Consider the following 13,573-nt stretch of genomic DNA (forward strand, 5'->3'; position numbering starts at 1 on the left):
TAAACGAGAGCCGGAAGATCGAAGCTCAGGAAAGGCAACCTGGAGAACACCTTGGAGTGGAACACACCATCTCTCTACACCCCATACCCAATTTGTAGGCCCAATGCAGCGTAGTTTCCAACAACTACTAAACGAGAGCCGGAAGATCGAAGCTCAGGAAAGGCAACCTGGAGAACACCTTGGAGTGGAACACACCATCTCTCTACACCCCATACCCAATTTGTAGGCCCAATGCAGCGTAGTTTCCAACAACTACTAAACGAGAGCCGGAAGATCGAAGCTCAGGAAAGGCAACCTGGAGAACACCTTGGAGTGGAACACACCATCTCTCTACACCCCATACCCAATTTGTAGGCCCAATGCAGCGTAGTTTCCAACAACTACTAAACGAGAGCCGGAAGATCGAAGCTCAGGAAAGGCAACCTGGGGAACACCTTGGAGTGTAACAAACCCTCTCTCTACACCACGGAAGGGCTGATTCTTAGGAAGGAAGGCTGTCGGAAAGAAGCAGGGCGCGTCCGAGGGTGATTATATTCTTATTGAGTATATACTCACCCTCGGACGCGCCCTGCTTCTTTATTTGTAATGAATGTTTATTTGCAATGTGGTTTTGACTTACTCTATTTTTTTGGTAAATAATGAATTTATTATTTTCATTGTTTTGCATCTTCTTGGCAATAATATAAAGAAGACGCGACAGGACAACACTCGGTGGATGCCATATCTGTGTTTAACCCCTTTCTGCCATTAGACATACTATTGCGTCCATGTGGGGTGGGCTTTACTTCCCAAGGACGCAATAGTACGTCATATGCGATCGGCAGCGCTCACGGGGGGAGCGCCGCCGATCGCGGCCGGGTGTCAGCTGTTTATCGCAGCTGACATCCGGCACTATGTGCCAGGAGCGGTCACGGACCGCCCCCGGCACATTAACCCCCGGCACACCGCGATCAAAGATGATCGCGATGTGCCGGCGGTACAGGGAAGCACCGCGCAGGGAGGGGGCTCCCTGCGGGCTTCCCTGAGCCCCCCGCAGCAACGCGATGTGATCGCGTTGCTGCGAGGGTCTCCTCACCTCCCTCCCTGCTCAAGCCCCGGATCCAAGATGGCCGCGGATCCGGGTCCTGCAGGGAGGGAGGTGGCTTCACAGAGCCTGCTCAGAGCAGGCACTGTGAAGGCTGCAGCGCTGCTAGTCAGATCAGTGATCTGACAGAGTGCTGTGCAAACTGTCAGATCACTGCTCTGTGATGTCCCCCCCTGGGACAAAGTAAAAAAGTTAAAAAAAAAAATTTCAAATGTGTAAAAAAAAATAAAAAAAAATATTCCAAAATAATGAAAAAAAAAAAAAATATTATTCCCATAAATACATTTCATTATCTAAATAAAAAAAAAAAAACAATAAAAGTACACATATTTAGTATCGCCGCGTCTGTAACGGCCCGACCTATAAAACTGGCCCACTAGTTAACCCCTTCAGTAAACACCGTAAGAAAAAAAAAAAAAACGAGGCAAAAAACAACGCTTTATTATCATACCGCCGAACAAAAAGTGGAATAACACGCGATCAAAAAGACAGATATAACTAACCATGGTACCGCTGAAAACGTCATCTTGTCCCGCAAAAAAACGAGCCGCCATACAGCATCATCAGCAAAAAAATAAAAAAGTTATAGTCCTGAGAATAAAGTGATGCAAAAATAATTATTTTTTCTATAAAATAGTTTTTATCGTATAAAAGCGCCAAAACATAAAAAATGATATAAATGAGGTATCGCTGTAATCGTACTGACCCGAAGAATAAAACTGCTTCATCAATTTTACCAAACGCGGAACGGTATAAACGCCTCCCCCAAAAGAAATTCATGAATAGCTGGTCATTCTGCCTCACAAAAATCGGAATAAAAAGCGATCAAAAAATGTCACGTGCCCGAAAATGTTACCAATAAAAACATCAACTCGTCCCGCAAAAAACAAGACCTCACATGACTCTGTGGACCAAAATATAGAAAAATTATAGCTCTCAAAATGTGGTAACGCAAAAAATATTTTTTGCAATAAAAAGCGTCTTTCAGTGTGTGACGGCTGCCAATCATAAAAATCCGCTAAAAAACCCGCTATAAAAGTAAATCAAACCCCCCTTCATCACCCCCTTAGTTAGGGAAAAATTTAAAAAATGTATTTATTTCCATTTTCCCATTAGGGCTAGGGTTAGAGTTAGGGCTAGGGTTAGGGCTAGGGCTAGGGTTAGGGCTAGGGTTAGGGCTAGGGTTACGGCTAGGGTTAGGTTTAGGGCTAGGGTTAGGGTTAGGGCTAGGGTTAGGGTTAGGGCTAGGGTTAGGGTTAGGGTTAGGGCTAGGGTTAGGGCTAGGGTTAGGGTTAGGGCTAGGGTTAGGGTTAGGGCTAGGGTTAGGGCTAGGGTTAGGGCTAGGGCTACAGTTTGGGTTGGGGCTAAAGTTACAGTTAGGGTTTAGATTACATTTACGGTTGGGAATAGGGTTGGGATTAGGGTTAGGGGTGTGTCAGGGTTAGAGGTGTGGTTAGGGTTACTGTTGGGATTAGGGTTAGGGATGTGTTTGGATTAGGGTTTCAGTTATAATTGGGGGGTTTCCACTGTTTAGGCACATCAGGGGCTCTCCAAACGCGACATGGCGTCCGATCTCAATTCCAGCCAATTCTGCGTTGAAAAAGTAAAACAGTGCTTCTTCCCTTCCGAGCTCTCCCGTGTGCCCAAACAGGGGTTTACCCCAACATATGGGGTATCAGCGTACTCAGGACAAATAGGACAACAACTTTTGGGGTCCAATTTCTCCTGTTACCCTTGGGAAAATACAAAACTCGGGGCTAAAACATATTTTTTGTGGGAAAAAAAAAAGATTTTTTATTTTCACGGCTCTGCGTTATAAACTGTAGTGAAACACTTGGGGGTTCAAAGTTCTCACAACACATCTAGATTAGTTCCCTGGGGGGTCTAGTTTCCAATATGGGGTCACTTGTGGGGGGTTTCTACTGTTTAGGTACATTAGGGGTTCTGCAAACGCAATATGACGTCTGCAGACCATTCCATCTAAGTCTGCATTCCAAATGGCGCTCCTTCCCTTCCGAGCTCTGCCATGCGCTCAAACGGTGGTTTCCCCCAACATACGGGGTATCAGCGTACTCAGGACAAATTGGACAACAACTTTTGTGGTCGAATTTCTCCTCTTACCCTCGGGAAAATACAAAACTGGGGGCTAAAAAATAATTTTGGGGGGAAAGATTTTTTTTTTTAATTTTCACGGCTCTGCGTTACAAACTGTAGTGAAACACTTGGGGGTTCAAAGCTATCACAACACATCTAGATGAGTTCCTTAGGGGGTCTAGTTTCCAAAATGGTGTCACTTGTGGGAGGTTTCTACTGTTTAGGTACATTAGGGGCTCTGCAAATGCAATGTGACACCTGCAGACCATTCCATCTAAGTCCTCATTCCAAATGGAGCTCCTTCCCTTCCGAGCCCTCCCATGCGCCCAAACAGTGGTTCCCCCCCCACATGTGGGGTATCAGCGCAATCAGGACAAATTGGACAACAAATTGTGGGGTCGAATTTCTCCTGTTACCCTCGGGAAAATACAAAACTGGGGGCTAAAAAATAATTTTTGTGGGAAAAAATTTTTGTTTTATTTTTACGGCTCTCCATTATAAACTTCTGTGAAGCCCTTGGTGGGTCAAAGCGCTCAGCACACATCTAGATAAGTTCCTAAGGGGGTCTACTTTCCAAAATGGTGTCACTTGTGGGGGGTTTCTACTGTTTAGGTACATTAGGGGCTCAGCAAACGCAATGTGACACCTGCAGACCATTCCATCTAAGTCTGCATTCAAATGGCACTCCTTCCCTTCTGAGCCCTCCCATGTGCCCAAACAGTGGTTCCCCCCACATATGGTGTATCATCGCACTCAGGACAAATTGGGCAACAAATTTTGGGGTCCAATTTCTCCTGTTACCCTCAGGAAAATACAAAACTGGGGGCTAAAAAAATAATTTTTGTGGGAAAAAAATTTTGTTTTATTTTTACGGCTCTGCATTATAAACTTCTGTGAAGCACTTGGTGGGTCAAAGTGCTCACCACACCTCTAGATAAGTTCCTTAGGGGGTCTACTTTCCAAAATGGTGTCATTTGTGGGGGGTTTCAATGTTTAGGCACATCAGTGGCTCTTCAAACGCAACATGGCGTCCCATCTCAATTCCTGTCAATTTTGCTTTGAAAAGTCAAACGGCGCTCCTTCCCTTCCGAGCTCTCCCATCCACCCAAACAGTGGTTTACCCCCACATATGGGGTATCAGCGTACTCAGGACAAATTGTACAACAACTCTTGGGGTCCAATTTCTTCTCTTACCCTTGGGAAAATAAAAAATTGGGGGCAAAAAGATAATTTTTGTGAAAAAATATGATTTTTTATTTTTACGGTTCTACATTATAAACTTCTGTGAAGCACTTGGTGGGTCAAAGTGCTCACGACACCTCTAGATAAGTTCCTTAGGGGGTCTACTTTCCAAAATGGTGTCACTTGTGGGGGGTTTCAATGTTTAGGCACATCAGTGGCTCTTCAAACGCAACATGAGGTCCCATCTCAATTCCTGTCAATTTTGCATTGAAAAGTCAAACGGCGCTCCTTCCCTGCCGAGCTCTCCCATCCGCCCAAACAGTGGTTTACCCCCACATATGGGCTATCAGCGTACTCAGGACAAATTGTACAACAGCTTTTGGGGTCCAATTTCTTCTCTTACCCTTGGGAAAATAAAAAATTGGGGGCGAAAAAATAATTTTTGTGAAAAAATATGATTTTTTATTTTTACGGTTCTACATTATAAACTTCTGTGAAGCACTTGTTGGGTCAAAGTGCTCACCACACCTCTAGATAAGTTCCTTAGGGGGTCTACTTTCCAAAATGGTGTCACTTGTGGGGGGTTTCAATGTTTAGCCACATCAGGGGCTCTCCAAACGAAACATGGCGTCCCATCTCAATTCCAGTCAATTTTGCATTGAAAGTCAAATGGCACTCCTTCGCTTCCGAGCTCTGCCATGCGCCCAAACAGTGGTTTACCCCCACATGTGGGGTATTTGCATACTCAGGACAAATTGTACAACAATGTTTGGGGTCCATTTTCTCCTGTTACCCTTGGTAAAATAAAACAAATTGGAGCTGAATTAAATTTTTTGTGAAAAAAAGTTAAATGTTCATTTTTATTTAAACATTCAAAAAATTCCTGTGGAGCACCAGAAGGGTTAATAAACTTCTTGAATATGGTTTTGAGCACCTTGAGGGGTGTAGTTTTTAGAATGGTGTCACACTTGGGTATTTTCTATCATATAGACCCCTCAAAATGACTTCAAATGAGATGTGGTCCCTAAAATAAAATGGTGTTGTAGAAATGAGAAATTGCTGGTCAACTTTTAACCCTTATAACTCCCTAACAAAAAAAATTTTTGTTTCCAAAATTGTGCTGATGTAAAGTTGACATGTGGGAAATGTTATTTATTAAGTATTTTGTGTGACATATCTCTGTGATTTAATTGCATAAAAATTCAAAGTTGGAAAATTGCGAAATTTTCATAATTTTCGCCAAATTTCCGTTTTTTTCACAAATAAACGCAGGTACTATCAAATAATTTTTACCATTGTCATGAAGTACAATATGTCACGAGAAAACAGTGTCAGAATCACCAGGATCCATTGAAGCGTTCCAGAGTTATAACCTCATAAAGGGACAGTGGTCAGAATTGTAAAAATTGGCCCGGTCATTAACGTGCAAACCACCCTTGGGGGTAAAGGGGTTAAAATTGAAAAAACCTTTCAGTTAACTACTTGCAGGAGAAAGTTATTGTAGCTGGTGGCCATTTTTATTACTGTACCAGATTTTTGTTGTATGTGTTTGTTTTTAATGTTAAAATGTCTGCATTTGATATCTCTCCAGTATTTTCTTTTTTATAAGCAAAATACTTATTTTTATATTTTCTGATGTTGGTTCCAGGGGTACACGGGCAGCAGTGGTGTGGTCAGTGGAGGCCTAGTGGAAGGAGTGACCGCAGACAGGCATCGAAGGCCTAAAATAATAACACATGGCTGTAGGCAATTTTAAATTGGTTGCAGGGGTACACGGGCAGCAGTGGTGTGGTCAGTGGAGGCCTAGTGGAAGGAGTGACCGCAGACAGGCATCGAAGGCCTAAAATAATAACACATGGCTGTAGGCAATTTTAAATTGGTTCCAGGGGTACACGGGCAGCAGTGGTGTGGTCAGTGGAGGCCTAGTGGAAGGAGTGACCACAGACAGGCATCGAAGGCCTAAAATAATAACACATGGCTGTAGGCAATTTTAAATTGGTTACAGGGGTACACGGGCAGCAGTGGTGTGGTCAGTGGAGGCCTAGTGGAAGGAGTGACCGCAGACAGGCATCGAAGGCCTAAAATAATAACACATGGCTGTAGGCAATTTTAAATTGGTTCCAGGGGTACACGGGCAGCAGTGGTGTGGTCAGTGGAGGCCTAGTGGAAGGAGTGACCGCAGACAGGCATCGAAGGCCTAAAATAATAACACATGGCTGTAGGCAATTTTAAATTGGTTCCAGGGGTACACGGGCAGCAGTGGTGTGGTCAGTGGAGGCCTAGTGGAAGGAGTCACCGCAGACAGGCATCGAAGGCCTAAAATAATAACACATGGCTGTAGGCAATTTTAAATTGGTTCCAGGGGTACACGGGCAGCAGTGGTGTGGTCAGTGGAGGCCTAGTGGAAGGAGTAACCGCAGACAGGCATCGAAGGCCTAAAATAATAACACATGGCTGTAGGCAATTTTAAATTGGTTTCAGGGGTACACGGGCAGCAGTGGTGTGGTCAGTGGAGGCCTAGTGGAAGGAGTCACCGCAGACAGGCATCGAAGGCCTAAAATAATAACACATGGCTGTAGGCAATTTTAAATTGGTTCCAGGGGTACACGGGCAGCAGTGGTGTGGTCAGTGGAGGCCTAGTGGAAGGAGTCACCGCAGACAGGCATCGAAGGCCTAAAATAATAACACATGGCTGTAGGCAATTTTAAATTGGTTCCAGGGGTACACGGGCAGCAGTGGTGTGGTCAGTGGAGGCCTAGTGGAAGGAGTCACCGCAGACAGGCATCGAAGGCCTAAAATAATAACACATGGCTGTAGGCAATTTTAAATTGGTTACAGGGGTACACGGGCAGCAGTGGTGTGGTCAGTGGAGGCCTAGTGGAAGGAGTGACCACAGACAGGCATCTAAGGCCTAACATAACAAAAATGTCAATACAATGGTATTGTCAGTGGCAGGCATTGAAGGATGTCAGCGCATAGACTAAACATTGGTGGAGCTGTGAGATAATTTTGCAAGTGGTAGAGCACTGTTTGAGCTGGGGTGGGGGGAAACTGTCTTGTGGCCGGCGGTACAGGCCCAGGGCCCCTCATATTACAACGGTGTGTCTGACGTTGGGTGCGCACCACCACCGCCAGAGACACTTTATTGTACTAGGAGGGACCCAGTGGCAGTGCCGTCGACCAAAAGCGGGCTCACCCACCTCTTCAGACAAACTGCACTCTCACGGGTGCTGTCGCCAAGTGTCGATACCACGGCCCCGTGTGGGGAGTTTGGCCATTTAGTGAGGTGTAAACATGTCGTATGCTGGACAATCAGGTGCAGAAAATTACGAGATTGGAAAAGGCATTCAGAATAGTCCACAGGCAAGACCTTTTCATAGGAAAGCTAGGTGTCAGCCGGGCAAGGTGGGGCAAAAGATTTCGAAATCCAGTTGTGGTTCATTTTAATGAAGGTTAGATCATCTACATTTTGGGTAGCCAGACGAGTCCTTTTTTCTGTTAGTATTGAACCTGCAGCACTGAATACTCTTTCTGATAGGACACTAGCTGCCGGGCAAGCAAGCTCCTGCAATGCATATTCTGCCAATTCTGGCCAGGTGTCTAATTTTGATGCCCAGTAATCAAATGGGAATGACGGTTGAGGGAGAACATCGATAAGGGATGAAAAATAGTTTGTAACCATACTGGACAAATGTTGTCTCCTGTCACTTTGAATTGATGCTGCAGTACCTGTCCTGTCTGCGGTCATAGCAAAATCACTCCACAACCTGGTCAGAAAACCCCTCTGGCCAACGCCACTTCTGATTTCTGCCCCTCTAACTCCTCTGGTCTGCTGGCCCCTGCAGCTCGTGTGAGAACGATCACGGGCGCTGTGTGCAGGGAATGCCAGAAGCAAACGGTCAACAAGAGTTGATTGTTTGGTTGCTAATATTAGTTCCAAGTTCTCACGTGGCATTATATTTTGCAATTTGCCTTTATAGCGAGGATCAAGGAGGCAGGCCAACCAGTAATCGTCATCATTCATCATTTTAGTTATGCGTGTGTCCATTTTGAGGATACGTAAGGCATAATCCGCCATGTGGGCCAAAGTTCCAGTTCTCAAATCTGCGGTTGTGCTTGGTTGAGGGGCAGTTTCAGGCAAATCCACGTCACTTGTGTCCCTCAAAAAACCAGAACCCGGCCTTGCCGCGCCACCAATTTCCATTGGCCCCGGAAAAGCTTCCTCATTAAAAATATAATCATCCCCATCATCCTCCTCGTCCTCCTCCTCCTCTTCGCCCGCTACCTCGTCCTGTACACTGCCCTGGCCAGACAATGGCTGACTGTCATCAAGGCTTTCCTCTTCCTCAGCTGCAGACGCCTGATCCTTTATGTGCGTCAAACTTTGCATCAGCAGACGCATTAGGGGGATGCTCATGCTTATTATGGCGTTGTCTGCACTAACCAGCCGTGTGCATTCCTCAAAACACTGAAGGACTTGACACATGTCTTGAATCTTCGACCACTGCACACCTGACAACTCCATGTCTGCCATCCTACTGCCTGCCCGTGTATGTGTATCCTCCCACAAAAACATAACAGCCCGCCTCTGTTCACACAGTCTCTGAAGCATGTGCAGTGTTGAGTTCCACCTTGTTGCAACGTCTATGATTAGGCGATGCTGGGGAAGGTTCAAAGAACGCTGATAGGTCTGCATACGGCTGGAGTGTACGGGCGAACGGCGGATATGTGAGCAAAGTCCACGCACTTTGAGGAGCAGGTCGGATAACCCCGGATAACTTTTCAGGAAGCACTGCACCACCAGGTTTAAGGTGTGAGCCAGGCAAGGAATGTGTTTCAGTTGGGAAAGGGAGATGGCAGCCATGAAATTCCTTCCGTTATCACTCACTACCTTGCCTGCCTCAAGATCTACAGTGCCCAGCCACGACTGCGTTTCTTTCTGCAAGAACTCGGACAGAACTTCCGCGGTGTGTCTGTTGTCGCCCAAACACTTCATAGCCAATACAGCCTGCTGACGTTTGCCAGTAGCTGCCCCATAATGGGAGACCTGGTGTGCAACAGTGGCAGCTGCGGATGGAGTGGTTGTGCGACTGCGGTCTGTGGACGAGCTCTCGCTTCTGCAGGAGGACGAAGAGGAGGAGGAGGGGGTGCGAACGGCTACAGCCAATTGTTTCCTAGACCGTGGGCTAGGCAGAACTGTCCCAAACTTGCTGTCCCCTGTGGACCCTGCATCCACCACATTTACCCAGTGTGCCGTGATGGACACGTAACGTCCCTGGCCATGCCTACTGGTCCATGCATCTGTTGTCAGGTGCACCTTTGTGCTCACAGATTGCCTGAGTGCATGGACGATGCGCTCTTTAACATGCTGGTGGAGGGCTGGGATGGCTTTTCTGGAAAAAAAGTGTCGACTGGGTAGCTCGTAGCGTGGTACAGCGTAGTCCATCAGGGCTTTGAAAGCTTCGCTTTCAACTAACCGGTAGGGCATCATCTCTAACGAGATTAGTCTAGCTATGTGTGCGTTCAAACCCTGTGTACGCGGATGCGAGGCTAAGTACTTCCTTTTTCTAACCATAGTCTCATGTAGGGTGAGCTGGACTGGAGAGCTGGAGATCGTGGAACTAGCGGGGGTGCCGGTGGACATGGCAGACTGAGAGACGGTGGGAGATGGTATTGTTGCCACCGGTGCCCTAGATGCAGTGTTTCCTACTACGAAACTGGTGATTCCCTGACCCTGACGGCTTTGGCCTGGCAAAGAAACCTGCACAGATACTGCAGGTGGTGCGGAAAATGGTGGCCCTACACTGCCGGAAGGGATGTTGCGTTGCTGACTAGCTTCATTGGCCGAGGGTGCTACAACCTTAAGGGACGTTTGGTAGTTAGTCCAGGCTTGCAAATGCATGGTGGTTAAATGTCTATGCATGCAACTTGTATTGAGACTTTTCAGATTCTGTCCTCTGCTTAAGGTAGTTGAACATTTTTGACAGATGACTTTGCGCTGATCAATTGGATGTTGTTTAAAAAAATGCCAGACTGCACTCTTTCTAGCATCGGATACCTTTTCAGGCATTGCAGACTGAGCTTTAACCGGATGGCCACGCTGTCCTCCAACAGGTTTTAGCTTTGCCACGCGTTTTGGGCAAGATACGGGCCCGGCAGATGGAACCTGTTGCGATGTTGATGCCTGCTGCGGCCCCTCCTCCTCCGCTTCAGAACTGCTGCCGCCTGCACCCTGTTCCCCCAATGGCTGCCAATCGGGGTCAAGAACTGGGTCATCTATTACCTCTTCTTGTAGCTCGTGTGCAACTTCGTCTGTGTCACCGTGTCGGTCGGTGGTATAGCGTTCGTGATGGGGCAACATAGTCTCATCAGGGTCTGATTCTTGATCAGCACCCTGCGAGGGCAATGTTGTGGTCTGAGTCAAAGGACCAGCATAGTAGTCTGGCTGTGGCTGTGCATCAGTGCACTCCATGTCAGATTCAACTTGTAATGGGCATGGACTGTTAACTGCTTCACTTTCTAAGCCAGGGACTGTATGTGTAAAGAGCTCCATGGAGTAACCCGTTGTGTCGCCTGCTGCATTCTTCTCTGTTGTTGTTTTTGCTGAAGAGGACAAGGAAGCGACTTGTCCCTGACCGTGAACATCCACTAACGACGCGCTGCTTTGACATTTACCAGTTTCACGAGAGGAGGCAAAAGAGCTAGAGGCTGAGTCAGCAAGATAAGCCAAAACTTGCTCTTGCTGCTCCGGCTTTAAAAGCGGTTTTCCTACTCCCAGAAAAGGGAGCGTTCGAGGCCTTGTGTAGCCAGACGACGAACCTGGCTCCACAGCTCCAGACTTAGGTGCAATATTTTTTTCCCACGACCAGCTGATGCTCCACCACTACCACTACCCTCATTACCAGCTGACAATGAACGCCCCCGGCCACGACCTCTTCCACCATACTTCCTCATTGTTTTAAAAACGTAAACAAACTAACGGTATTTGTTGCTGTCACACAAATTACACGGTGAGCTATAACTTCAGTATGATTTAGCTACCCCTTTACAGGTGAGTGAGACCACAACGAAAATCAGGCACAATGTTACACACTCTGTTGTTGGTGGCAACAAATGAGAGAGATGCCACACACGCAGGACTGTCACTGAAGCACAAATGTAAATATTAATCTCCCACTGATTTGATTTTTTTTTTTTTTTCAGGGAGACTTTAGGAAAAAAAAAATAGAATAAAATGATTTTTTCAGGAAGAATTTAGAAACCAAAGAAAATAAAATGATTTTTTCAGGGAGAATTTAGAAAACAAATAAAACAAAAAAAGGCTTTCTATGGCCCACTGAGTGAGAGATGACGCACACAGGAGTCAGGAGTGGCACACAAGCCCAGAGGCCAATATTTATCTCCCACTGATTGATGTAGTGATTTTTTCAGGTAGATTTTGGAACCCAAATCAAGCTAAAAAAATAATAGGCTTTCTATGGCCCACAATTGGAGAGAGAGAGAGAGATGGCACACCCAGGAGTCAAGACTGGCACACAAGCAGAAAGGGCAATATTAATCTCCCACTGATTTGTTTTTGTTTTTTGTTTTTCAGGGAGACTTTAGGAAAAAAAAAATAGAATAAAATGATTTTTTCAGGAAGAATTTAGAAACCAAATAAAATAAAATGATTTTTTCAGGGAGAATTTAGAAAACAAATAAAACAAAAAAAGGCTTTCTATGGCCCACTGAGTGAGAGATGACGCACACAGGAGTCAGGAGTGGCACACAAGCCCAGAGGCCAATATTTATCTCCCACTGATTGATGTAGTGATTTTTTCAGGTAGATTTTGGAACCCAAATCAAGCTAAAAAAATAATAGGCTTTCTATGGCCCACAATTGGAGAGAGAGAGAGAGAGATGGCACACCCAGGAGTCAAGACTGGCACACAAGCAGAAAGGGCAATATTAATCCCCCACTGATTTGTTTTTTTTTTTTTTTTTCAGGGAGACTTTAGGAAAAAAAAAATAGAATAAAATGATTTTTTCAGGAAGAATTTAGAAACCAAATAAAATAAAATGATTTTTTCAGGGAGAATTTAGAAAACAAATAAAACAAAAAAAGGCTTTCTATGGCCCACTGAGTGAGAGATGACGCACACAGGAGTCAGGAGTGGCACACAAGCCCAGAGGCCAATATTTATCTCCCACTTTTTTTTTTTTGTTCCAGGGAAAATTTATAAACCCAATAAAAAAAATAATAAATAGGCTTTCTATGGCCCACTATCTGAGAGACAGAGAGAGATGGCACGCTTAGGACTGGCACACAAGCCCAAAGGCCAATATTAATCTCCCTTTTTTTTTTAAGGGAGAATTTATAAAACCAAAAAAAAATAAATAAATAGGCTTTCTATGGCCCACTATTTGTGAGAGAGATGGCACGCTCAGGACTGGCACACAAGCCCAGAGGCCAATATTAATCTCCCACTTTTTTTTTTTTTTCCAGGGAAAATTTATAAACCCAATAAAAAAAATAAAAAATAAATAGGCTTTCTATGGCCCACTATCTGAGAGAGAGAGATGGCACGCTTAGGACTGGCACACAAGCCCAAAGGCCAATATTAATCTCCCACTGATTGATTTATTGATTTTTTCAGGTAGAATTTAGAACCCAAATAAAGCAAAAAAAAAAATAGGCTTTCTATGGCCCACTGAGTGAGTGATGATGCACACAGGAGTCAAGAGTGGCACACAAGCCCTGAGGCCAATATTTTTCTCCCACTGATTGATGTAGTGATTTTTTCAGGTAGATTTTATAACCCAAATCAAGCAAAAAAATAAATAGGCTTTCTATGGCCCACTGAGTGAGAGATGGCACAGACAGGGATGGCACTCTAGCAGAAATGTCAATCTTAATCTCCCACAAAAAAAAAAAAAACAGGGAGTGTCCTTCAATTACTATCTCCCTGCAGTAATCTCAGCCAGGTATGGCAGGCAGCAATAAGGAGTGGACTGATGCACAAATTAAATAAAAAGTGTGTACAAACCAAAAAGATAGCTGTGCAGAAAGGAAGGAACAAGAGGATTTGTGCTTTGAAAAAAGCAGTTGGTTTGCACAGCGGCGTACACACAGCAATGCAGCTATCAGGGAGCCTTCTAGGGCAGCCCAATGAGCTACAGCGCTGAGGGGGAAAAAAAAAAATGTAGCTTCCACTGTCCCTGCACACCGAAGGT

This window comes from Ranitomeya imitator, chromosome 1, assembly GCF_032444005.1.
Source record: "Ranitomeya imitator isolate aRanImi1 chromosome 1, aRanImi1.pri, whole genome shotgun sequence".
In the NCBI taxonomy this organism is placed as follows: domain Eukaryota; kingdom Metazoa; phylum Chordata; class Amphibia; order Anura; family Dendrobatidae; genus Ranitomeya; species Ranitomeya imitator.